Source organism: Acinonyx jubatus, chromosome D3 (genome assembly GCF_027475565.1).
Source record: "Acinonyx jubatus isolate Ajub_Pintada_27869175 chromosome D3, VMU_Ajub_asm_v1.0, whole genome shotgun sequence".
Classification (NCBI taxonomy): domain Eukaryota; kingdom Metazoa; phylum Chordata; class Mammalia; order Carnivora; family Felidae; genus Acinonyx; species Acinonyx jubatus.
The window spans coordinates 75,794,899-75,806,021 of record NC_069392.1 but is presented as its reverse complement, the minus strand read 5'-3'; positions in this window follow the sequence as shown (position 1 = coordinate 75,806,021).

The window sequence follows — 11,123 nt, the reverse complement described above, 5'->3', positions numbered from 1 at the left end:
TTGTCTTCAGCTCCAGGACCTATCAGATCTTAAACTGCTAAGAAAAGACACTACTTTGGCTCGAACTTGGCCAAAAGGCTGAGAAATGATTTTTGTTTTTAGTTCAGTGTTGGTCAAATGCAATTGACTGAAGACAATTCCAAGTACTGGTTTGGGGCTCAGGGGAAGGATCCGGGCACTGAGCTCGGGCAACAGAAGATAATTGAAGCCATGGGCATACAGGAGGTTGCCCAGGGGGAGGGGGCCCAGGGTAGCGGGAGGACACCGGGGTCAGAGCCTTGAGAAACGCCAGCATTTGGTGGCCAGTGTTGGAGGAACCAGGGGAGTGACGGGAGGAAACGGGGGAAGGGTGGGGGCTCGGAAACTGAGGAAAGAGGGTTTCAAAAGAGAAAGAATCGGCAACAAAAATCGCCATTATTGGGGCACCTGGGGGCTCATTTTGGTTAAGCGTCTAAATCTCGATTTCCGCTCCGCCCTTAATCTTGCAGTTCATGAGTTCAAGCCCACGTCGGGCTCTGTGCTGACGGTGCACAGCCTGCTTGGGATTCCCTGTCTCCCTCTCTCTCTGCCCCTCCCTCACTCGCATTCTCTCTCTCCCTCAAAAATAAATACACTTTAAGAGATTGTTGTCATTTTTAAAACTGAAAAATTAGCCAGGGATGAAAAGCACAAGACCGCATTCTTGCTTCCTACAGGGGGCCGGGATGCAGCTGTTTCGCAGATGCTGCCAGTATCTCCTGCTGCCTGGAAAGTAATCGGTGGCGGCCCAGCCCCCACCGGCACCTCCTCTCGTTCCACATCTAGGAAGAAAGTGAAACAACACAGCGTCCTAACCGTGGCACCCGATGATCTGAGACTCGTTTAGTATAAACTTTTCAGTCCTTTCTACCCTAAGGCTCCAACTTCCCTGTCTCCGTCACGCACTCTGCTCCACACGCCCTCTGCTTTTGCCCGCCTCGGCTCGCCCTTGAACTTGTCCTGAGCTCTCCCACCCCTATGCCTTCCCCCAAGCTCTTCCCTCCACCTGGAGTGTCTTCCCCCGTAGAATATGCTTTAAGGTGAAGGAAAATTAAGGTGCAGTATACCCGCATTTCTGGGATGTAGCTAGAGCAGGGCTCAGAACGATGTTGAGCAGCAAATTGCCCGCATTGAGAAGGCCTGAAATCTACAACCTAAGCTTCCGCCTTAAGACATTAAAAAAGAAGGTCGGACGAAACCTGAGGTGAGCAGAAGGGAGAAAGTAACAGACATCAGAGGGGAAGTCAATGAAACGGAGAATCGACAAGCAAGAGAGAAAATTACACGAAAAATACCTGATACGCGGGGTCACCAGGGGAACGGAAGACAAAAGTGCCACGAGACATCCCTCCACGCCTATCAGCATGGCTAGGATCAAAAACTCAGCAGCCAGAGGCGTTGGTGAGCATGTGGAGGGGTCAGAACGCCCGTGCGGCTTGGAGGGGGCATGATGTTAAGTGAAAGAAGCCAGTCACAAAAGACCCCATACCACACACGTGGAAATTCATACGAAAGTCCAGAATGGGGAAATCCACATAGACAGAAAATCGATTTGCTGCTGCTTCGTGCTGGGGGACACGGGCATGGGGACAGAGGGGGTGATGGATAAAGGATTTCTTCTTGAGATGATGGAAATGTTCTAAGATGGGCTGTGATTATGGATTACGGCATGTATCTTTGAATATGCTGAAAACCATTGAACAGCCTACCGTCAGTGGGTGAAATCATAGCGTATGTGAATTATACCCCAAAGTCGTCTAAAAAACACAGCACGGTCTTTCCGCTGAGCTCTTGCCACTTCCATCCCCTTCAGGCACTTGTGTTGGAATAATTTCCCTAAAAAGCGTCTTCATTTTGCTGCCCCCTTGCCAGGTGAGCCTGGCCCCCGGTGCTTCTCCTGCAAGTTTCAACTCTCAGCTCGTCTTTGCCCTTCCAGGCTCACCCTGCATGCCTCACTCACCCATTTCCTTCCCCGTCGACCCCTCTTGGTGGCAGAGACCCTCGGCTCTAAACAAGCAACCTGGACGGCATCTTGTTCCCCCCATTTCCGTCTCCATTTTATTACTCAAGGTGGGCAATACCCTTTCGTCCCAAATGACAGACCAGCCGAAAATGCCAGCTCTCTTGGAAAGAGAGCAGTCCCTTAACTTTATTCTGTGATGCCAAAGCTTGGCCGGAGAGGACCTTTTCTGCCCGGGGCCCTTCAGAGAGGTAGAGATGGGGCTGGGGATGCCTGCGAGGAGCGAGCATGAAAAGAGGGAGGCCCGAGGCCCAAGGGAACCAGGGTGCCATTTGCACAGCCCAGGACTGCTGACATGTAGGATTGCTCCTGCTTTCTCACCTGGGCGCATGCTAACTGTCCCGTGTCTGTGGCCTTTTCTCCTCTCCTCCGTGTCTAACCCTAGTTCAAAGCTCATCTCCCCCAGGGATCTCTCTTTGGTTTCCCTGGCCACAGTCTTCTTACTTCCCCAGGATCAGTCCGTCTTGTTGCATCCGTGAATTCCCCTCCTTTGTCCTCCCCCACTCCCCTGTGAAAGCAAACAAGCCCCCTGTTAATGTGACTGCCTAGCATTTGACCAAACAAAGCCTCTGTTCCATCCTCCAGGGTTCGCCTGCAAGGCTTTGTACTCAACTCACAGGGCTGTGTGAGGATTCAAACGACTCTCCTCTGTCTTTTGTGGATTTTGTTTCATTCGGGGTGAGAAGCGCCCCTTTAAAAGTACCATCACAGAGAGATGACTGGATGTCTTGTTAGGAGGGCACAGGAACCTCATTTCCGCCACCAACTTGATATGTGGCTTCAGGCAAAGTAGTCTGTCTGGCTGGAGTTCCTGGGCTGTGAAACAAAGGGGGCTAGACCTCAGGGCCTCTACTGTCCTCCTAGCTCCAAAGTTGTGCCCAGCTAATGCACTTATTTTCAGTATTTGGCTGAGGGTGCCATCTGATGGCCATTTTGAGAACTTCACCTGCTGATCGCGCACTAGAAGCTTCCTTATACTGGAATGCTTCCTTTCCAGCAGGGCCGGCAATAAGGGCCGTTTAAAAATGTTTCATTATTTGTTATTTGCACCGCAGGGTCAAAATTACAAATTTTAAATACTGCTGTGCACTCCCGAAATCAATACTACTCTATACGTTATACGTTAATTAACTTGAATTTATTTTTAAATTTTTTTTAATGTTTATTAATTTTTGAGAGAGAGAGAGACAGAGAGACAGAGAGAGTGTGAATGGAGGAGGGGCATAGAGAGAGGGAGACACAGAATTCGAGGCAGGCTCTGGGTTCTGAGCTGTCAGCACAGAGCCTGACGCGGGGCTTGAACTCACGAGCCGTGAGATCATGACCTGAGCTGAAATCAAGAGTCCGACTCTTAACCATCTGAGCCACCCAGGTGCCCCTCTAGCTTCTGGCAATTCATTGGCTTGTGAGAGCATAACCCCTGTCTTCAGATGGCACTCTCCATGCGTGTGTGCCATCCAAATGTCCCCTTTTCATAAGGACACAGTCGTATTGGATTAAGGGCCTGCCCCACTTTAGTAAGACTTTAAGTTCCCTCATTAATAATGAACATGATTTCCAAATAAGGTCACATTCTCAGGCAGGGGGTGGGGGGTTCAGGACTTCACTACGTGAAAGGTAACAGCGTTGGGGACTTGCTGTCGTTTCGTGTATTTATACACTGGCTAGTAAGGAGCCTATGGAGACCCAAGGCTGGGTAGTATCTGATAACCAACCCCAAGTGACTTGGCCCCGAAAGGGATCCGATGACACACACAGCTGGGCTGTGCTTGAGGGACGGGATACGGTACCAAGGGCTGCCACGTGAGTTGGAAACTTGGAAACATGTTCACACAAAAACCTGCACAAGAATGGTCGTGGCGGCTCGGAACCAGAGTCAGCCCACAAATCCACCCCCCCCCCCCACCGCCCCGCAGGTGAGTGGCTGAACAAAGTGACTCACAAACCACAGAATCCTGTTCAGCAAAATAGAGTCAACCATGGACACATGTGGCAATTCAGATGCATCCCCGGGGAATCATGCTGAGGGAAGAAGGCTAATTCCAAAAGACTTGTGTTCTCTACACTCCCATTTATATACTTTTGAAATGACAAATTTGAGAAATGGAGGACAGATGAGTGCTTGCCAGGCGGAGGGTGATGGCAGGGCAGAGAATGAAGTACAAAAGGGCGTCAAGAGGGACAGCACAGTGTGGAAACTGCTCAGTATCTTTTTTTTTTTTTTAGAGACAGAGCATGCGTGAGCAGGGGAGAGGGGCAGAGAGAGAGAATCTCAGACAGACTCCATGCACAGCGTAGAGCCTGATGTGGGGCTCAAGCCCACAACCCTGGGATCATGACCCGAACCAAAATCAAGAGTCAGATGCTCAGCCGAGCCATCCAGGTGCCCCCAACCCGTTCCGTATCTTGATGGTGGCGGTGGGTACACGAACCTGCAAAGTGCTAAAAGTGTGTGGAGCCCAAAATGCGCACACACACACACACACACACACACACACACACACACACACAAATGGGTGCAGGTGTAACTGGGAAATCTGAATAAAATCAGATGACCATTTCAATGTCAGCATCCGGGTTGCAATATCGTACTACAACTTTGCAAAGTATTACCATTAAGAGAAACTGGGCAAAGTGTACAAGGTATCTCTCTGAATTATTTCTTGCAACTACATGTGAATCTATAATTATCTCAGGGTTTTCAATTAAAAAAGGAAGTTTCACCTACTTGGGAGGAGTGGTGATGAAAGGGATGGGTTCTCTGAGGAAGTGACATTTAAGTCAAGACATGAATGTAAAAGGGGGGGGGGGGCAGCAGAATGTGCAAAGGTCCTGCAGCCGCAAAGAGCTTGGTAAATCCATGGAACTAAAAAGGAGACCAGTGAGACCCAAGTGGGGAGAAGCAAGGCTGGAGGCAGCAGCCAGACCAGGCAGGGCAACAGACTGTTCTAGAGATTTGACCTTCCACCTGAGAATAGAGAGAGACTATGGGAAGTTTTGAGCAGCAGAGTTCCATGATTTGTCATGAACTTGGGAAAGCTCACCCAGGTGTGGGTTGCACCTGGGTGCAACCCAGGGATGCACACAGAGAGACCATCGGGGCCATGTGGCAACAGGAAAATCATTTGAACATCCATCGAGAAGGAGATGGACTGAGAGGCCACGTGCGGATGAATACTGGGCTTCACGGTGGGACGTCTTAATAAAGAGTTTGGGGTGTCGGCCTTCTGGTTGAGCAGGAAACCTAAAACCTACGGACGGATCCTGGTGGGGGTCTACTAGAAACTAAAGCCATAAGTCACCCCAGCCACCACGTGAGGCCAGAGATTTCCTTCCCTCGATTACTCTGGAAGCCACAGGCTTACCCAGCGGTGCCAGAAACGCGGCCACCTCGGAGTCACTCTGGTCGTGCACCGGGGCCACAGGCGGCATCCTCCTGTCACCTGCCTCGGCTAGGACGCCTGTGACCCATTTCCTTTAAGTGTCAACCGATAAATGGCTTCTCGTTTAAGGGGCAGGTGGTTGAGATCGCATTGTTGGGCTTTCGGCCAACCCAAAAGGAAGAAGGCCAGCCCCAAGGCGAGAGAATAAGTCAAAGGCGGGGCCCCAGGCCTCGGCCCCTGCCCCGCCGGGGTTGAAGCCGGACGTAGAGGCCTCTTGACATCTTCAAATTTTGAGAGACTTCACACGACTCTCTCTCTCTCTCTCTCTCTCTCTCTCTCACACACACACACACACACACACACGCACACCCACGAAGAGCCACAAGATTATTTGAAGCAGGGGAGGTCAGACGGGGTGGGTGCCACACAGACCAGAGTTCTTCATCAGGATTCCACGTAGGGTCTTGCTGTTTGGTTTGTTTCCAGATACAGTGAGAGCCTCACAGAAGAATCTCTGGGGTTACATGGTCTGGTCCTGAGTTCCCCACGAGATTCGATTCCAGCTCGGTTCACTCACCAAGGACGTTTTTTACCAGCAGCATTTCAGAGTGAATGGCATTGTCTAGTGATTTTGTCTCTCTCTTTTTTTTTTTAATGTTTATTTATTTATTTTGAGAGAGAGAGAGAGAGAGAGAGAGAGAGGGAATGCGAGCAGGGGAGGAGCAGAGAGAGAGGATCCCAAGCAGGCTCCTCACTGACAGCACAGAGCCCCACGCGGGGCTCGATCTCATGAACCGCGAGATCACCACCTGAGCCAAAACCAAGACGTGGACACTCAACCGACTGAGCCATCCAGGTGCCCCGATTTTGCCTCTCCTTAAACAGACTTTCTTACTTTTTCCGGCCACCGGCTAGGAAGGGAGTGGGTCTTCAGAATCAGTTGGGACAGCAAATGGTATGCGGTAAAACCCTTTCAAAACATTGCTCACACAACTAGAGAATCACATGCAGGGACAGGAATTTAAACGATATTGTTGAAGAAAAGGGCGTGGAGTAGTCCCCTTGCCCCCCACATGCCTTAAACCGGGATCGTAACCTCCATGCCTAGAGTGGGTAGGCAGGTAACGCACCCAGATAAGCAGGGAGGGGTGGACATTAACGTATGGTGAGGACTGTGGCCACGTGGACAAGGTGGGCCCTGTCCCCGGGGACAGCCCCAGGCAGCGATGGCCTTTAGGGAGAGCGGGATTTTGCAAGAGCTTGCGACCTGGATAGATTTTTAAATCTGTGCTACAGATCCTAATTTTTGAAGACACTGTTCCAGCGAACAGCATGTCTATACTAGCATCTGACCAGCAGGTGGCCAGTTCCAGTACCCGACGACTAACTAAATTGTTTTTCACATTAGTCCCTTTTCTTTTCTCCTGCCGACCCCAGGAGTTAAGCGCGAAGAAAGGAGCCGTCTCTACAATCTTGTCTGGACTTTCCGGGGTTTTTTTGTTCTGTTTTGTTTTTTGTTTTAATTCGACACCAACCCCCAGCCTGCCCATTCAGGCTGCTTCTAGCTGGGGCATCTCGGGAAATTGCTGGGGGGAAGAACCAGTTTGAAGCTCCCTATTTCCTTTTCATTTCTGTTTATTTCGGTGGTGGAGTCAGAGGGGCATTTATGTTGTTACCGTGGTGGCCATCTGTCTTGCCGGGTGAAGAACGCGGTACAGGCTGAGGGACGCCCGGACTGAAGCCAGGGGCGGCCTGTCGACTGCAGTCCAACATCAGTGCTTCAAGCAACAGCAACGGACTATTGCCCGCTCGTAAAGACTCGCGGTCTTATAACGAATGGGAGGCCTTGGCGTGAGCATTTTGAGAGCGGACTAAAACCCAGCGAGTCTGTCCTTACTAGGAGGGACTGCCTTTTGAAATCGCTGTACGGATCCAACCGGGGTTGGGTGAAGTCGCGAGAAGTGAGGTTCATGCTTGCCGCGCGTTGGACATCCATCCCAACTCACTTCTGCCATCCATCCCAACTCAATTCCATCCTCCTTCCTCACTGAGAGAGTCTTGATTTTGTTAAGCGTCCTGCCCCTCCCGCCGCGTGACTCATCGGTAAATCCTAATCAGGGGAGGTCAACCCTAGTGGTCGGATTCCCTTCATCAGTGGCAGGGTTAGAGCAAGCCTGTGGCCCCGTTGGTCACTGAGGTGAGGGATTAGAGACCTCCGGGAAAGGATTTATCACTATTAATAATGTGCCGCCTAAAAAAAAGATGGCCTCTCTTCTTCCTTTGGATGTTGTCATGTCTGGATGTGACACCCGGAACTCCAGCAGCCATCCTGTGACCATGAGAGAAAGTAGCTTAAGGACAAAGCCAAACTGCCAGTGGCAGAGTGTCAAGATGGAAAAACCCACATCCTTGGGATCTGTTTGAGTCCCTACATTAAATTGAACTAGACAACCTTGAATCCCACCTCCCTGTGGAGTTCTTGTATGTGAGAAAATAAGTCTTTTTATCTTCTATGCAAATCTGAATTAAAGGGTTTCTGTTACTAACAGCCAAGGTGTCCCGACTGGCACAATGTTCATTCTCGAAGGTCTACGGTAAAGTCTCTTTTCCATCTAGAGTCAGGTGGAATCGTTCATTCATCATCCCTTAGTTAGTTTAATGAGTCTGATCACAGGGCAAAGAAAAGCCTGGCCACAGGTAGAACCACCACATGATCCAGCAATTCCACCTCTGCGCCCCCAAAGGAAATGAAATCAGCGTCTCGAAGGGATATCTACACTCTCATGTTCACTGTGGCATTACTCACAATTGCCAAGACTGAAATGTCTGTGGTTGGATGAATGGATAAAGAAAACGCAGTGTTTAGAGGCGGTAGAATATGTTTCAGCCTTAGAAAGAAGGAAACCCTATCGCTTGGGATGATGCGGGTGAAACTGGGGGTCCGTAAGCTAAGTGAGATAAGCCAGATGCAGAAAGACACAAACTGCACGAAGTCACTTATAAGTCGGACCCAAAAAAGTTGAACTCAAAGCAGCAGAGTGGAATGGTGGCTGTTAGGGCTCAGGGACAGGGGGGAAAGGGGAGGCGTTGGTCAAAGGGCACAGCATTCAGTTGTGCAGGATGAATACATTCTGAAGATCTAATGCACAGCGTGGTGACTGTGGTTAATAATTCTGTATCGGATATTTGAGATTTGCTGAAAGGAGATCTTAACTCTTTGCATCAAAAAAAAAAAAAAAAGAGAAAAGGAAAGGTGACATGAAGTCAGGGCTGTATTAACTAGCTTGATTGTGGCAAACATTTCACAATGTGTATGTGTATCAGCATACCATATTGTATACCTTAAATAGACACAATTTTCATCTGTCCGTTATACCCCCCAAAAGCTGAAATACAAAACAAACAAAAAGGCAAACAGACCAAAAAACGAGGCTCTGGGCTCCCTTCTTCCCGTTTGTTTACCAAGTCCTCCCGTTCCTGAAGGACTGTGCACGAAAGAGTGCAAATCTACCTCTCTCTCTTTCTCTCTCTCTCTCTCTCTCTCTCCCTCTCTCTCACACACACAAACACACACACACCCATCCACATACAAAGACAGGTGTGACGCAGTTGGAAGGGGCTTTTCCATGCTAATAGGTATTTGGAAAGGATCACATCTTAGGCTTACTTTTAGCGATTAAAGATAACATCCAACCCACAAAACATCATGTCTATTTCAGTCCCTTGTTTTCAAAGATGAAGGTCGGGCCACAGAGAAAGTATACTGTCTAGAAGTCTTCCGGTCGTGTCAGTGTCACGACCCACTAACTCCATCCTGGAATTCAATCCTGTCATAGTCTGACATGGCAAATACTGCCTACCCAACATCCTCCCTCTTCTTTTCTTTATTAGTATGAAGGGGAATGTGGCTGTTGGGGGGGGGGGGAGGATGTGGGAAGGGTGGGTGGTAGCAATGTCCCCAACTGGAAAAACTACATTTCTCAGCCTCCTTTGTGGCTAGAACTGGCCAGTTCTCACTCAAAGACAAAGGCTGAAGATTTCAAATAGCAGGGCGGGCGTGTTTTGTGCCCGAATATCATAGCCCCGGCAGAAGTGTGGAAAGGTAACATCCGTTCCCCCAAGGAGCGAGATCGTAGTCCTACCCAGAGAGGAGAGTCCATCCGGGAGGGATGGACTCTCCCGGGTCTCTGGAGACAGAGCTGGGGGAGAGCCACCAGAATGTTCTCTGGTGGAGGAGTGAGGCAAGAGCAGGGCATGATTACCGCAGCTGAGTGGAAGGACCAAGAACATTCTCATTCTCTCCTTGGAGACTGTCTCAATCCACCCGTGGTTAGAGCCACCTCTGTTGGTATATGTTCTGTAAATTATGTGGGCTGGGGAGAGCGGAAGGAAAGCCAGAGGGGAAACGGAGAGATGTTTCTGTGTTTTATCTGGGTCTAATTAAGGAAGTGATTAATTGGAAAACACAAGGCCCCAAGAGGCAAAGGTGAGAGCCCTTTCCGTGATGACCATGGTGCTTCTGCTTTGGGAATGGCAATCGTTTGTCACCGTGGGTTTCCCTTGAAGAAGCTCTTTCACGGTGTCTGAATGAAGCGGCCTTTGGTCGAGGCGATAAATAACGTAAATTCCACAATTTACTTAAATGACTGCTTCCTCATCTGAGCTGGGTTAAAATGCTTTGCGATGAGCAAGTAGTCCCAGGAGGAACTGAAAGGTGGGCATTGTGGGGCTGGAAATTGTACTGCACAGCTTGAAATGCCTGCTTAGTGTGTTACCGAACCTCTGATGGCAAGCAAAGACTGCCAAATTACCCTGAGCAATCTACCCTGTACCACTTAAAAAAAAAAAAAAAAAAAAAAAAAGACTGTGTTTCCAAAAGAACGAATTTGAAGGAGATTATTGCTTTCTTCCCTTCTGGATTCTTCCTTTTATTTATCCTGCTTGGCCGCAAGGGCTTCTAAATATTGTCACCTCTTAAAAGCGATCTTCTCTTCTTGCTCTATGCACGCACACCTGGTCTGTGTGCCGTAGAAAACAGCCACCAGGCTCCTGTGTCCGTAGAGTCTCCCGGATGGATGTTAACTGTTCTCTAAAAGAGGATGGGCAGAAATCAAAGAGGGAATTCTTTTTTTTTTTTTTTTTTTTGAGAAAAGAAGGAGAGGGGGGACATGTTATCTGTCTCTGACCGTATAGTGTGAACCCCCGCTCCTTTCTTTGATAGCGTCCCACGGTTTTAGTCCCGTTTTCCCAAGCTAGAAGCCTCAAAACTACAGTTCCCAGTTTCCCTTGCGGCTCAATCCAGACACGTGATCTGGGGTCCACCAATCAGACACAGACGTTCAAAACTCTAATGTGGAAGTCAGCCAAAAAGCTTTGAAGGAGCTTTCCCAGGGGGCACCTATCACTTCAGGCACATGGGGCGGCAGAGGCCGTGGAAGAGAGTGCCAGCTCAGGCAGTTCTGCAGAATGCTTTAGGGCTAGCGGGGCACGCGCGAACCACCTCATCGCCCGGGGCAGGGGCGTGGCTTTGATCCTGGAAGCTGCTGGTTTAGCCTTAAGCCCATTTCTCCGTCTTCCCTGCCTAGTATGTTCTCCGAATATTTCCTTTCCTACTAAGACGAACCGGGGAGGATGTTATTTGCAGCTAAAACTTAACCCTACCCAGCGGGGAACACACTGTGATATGTAATAGGACTGCGCTT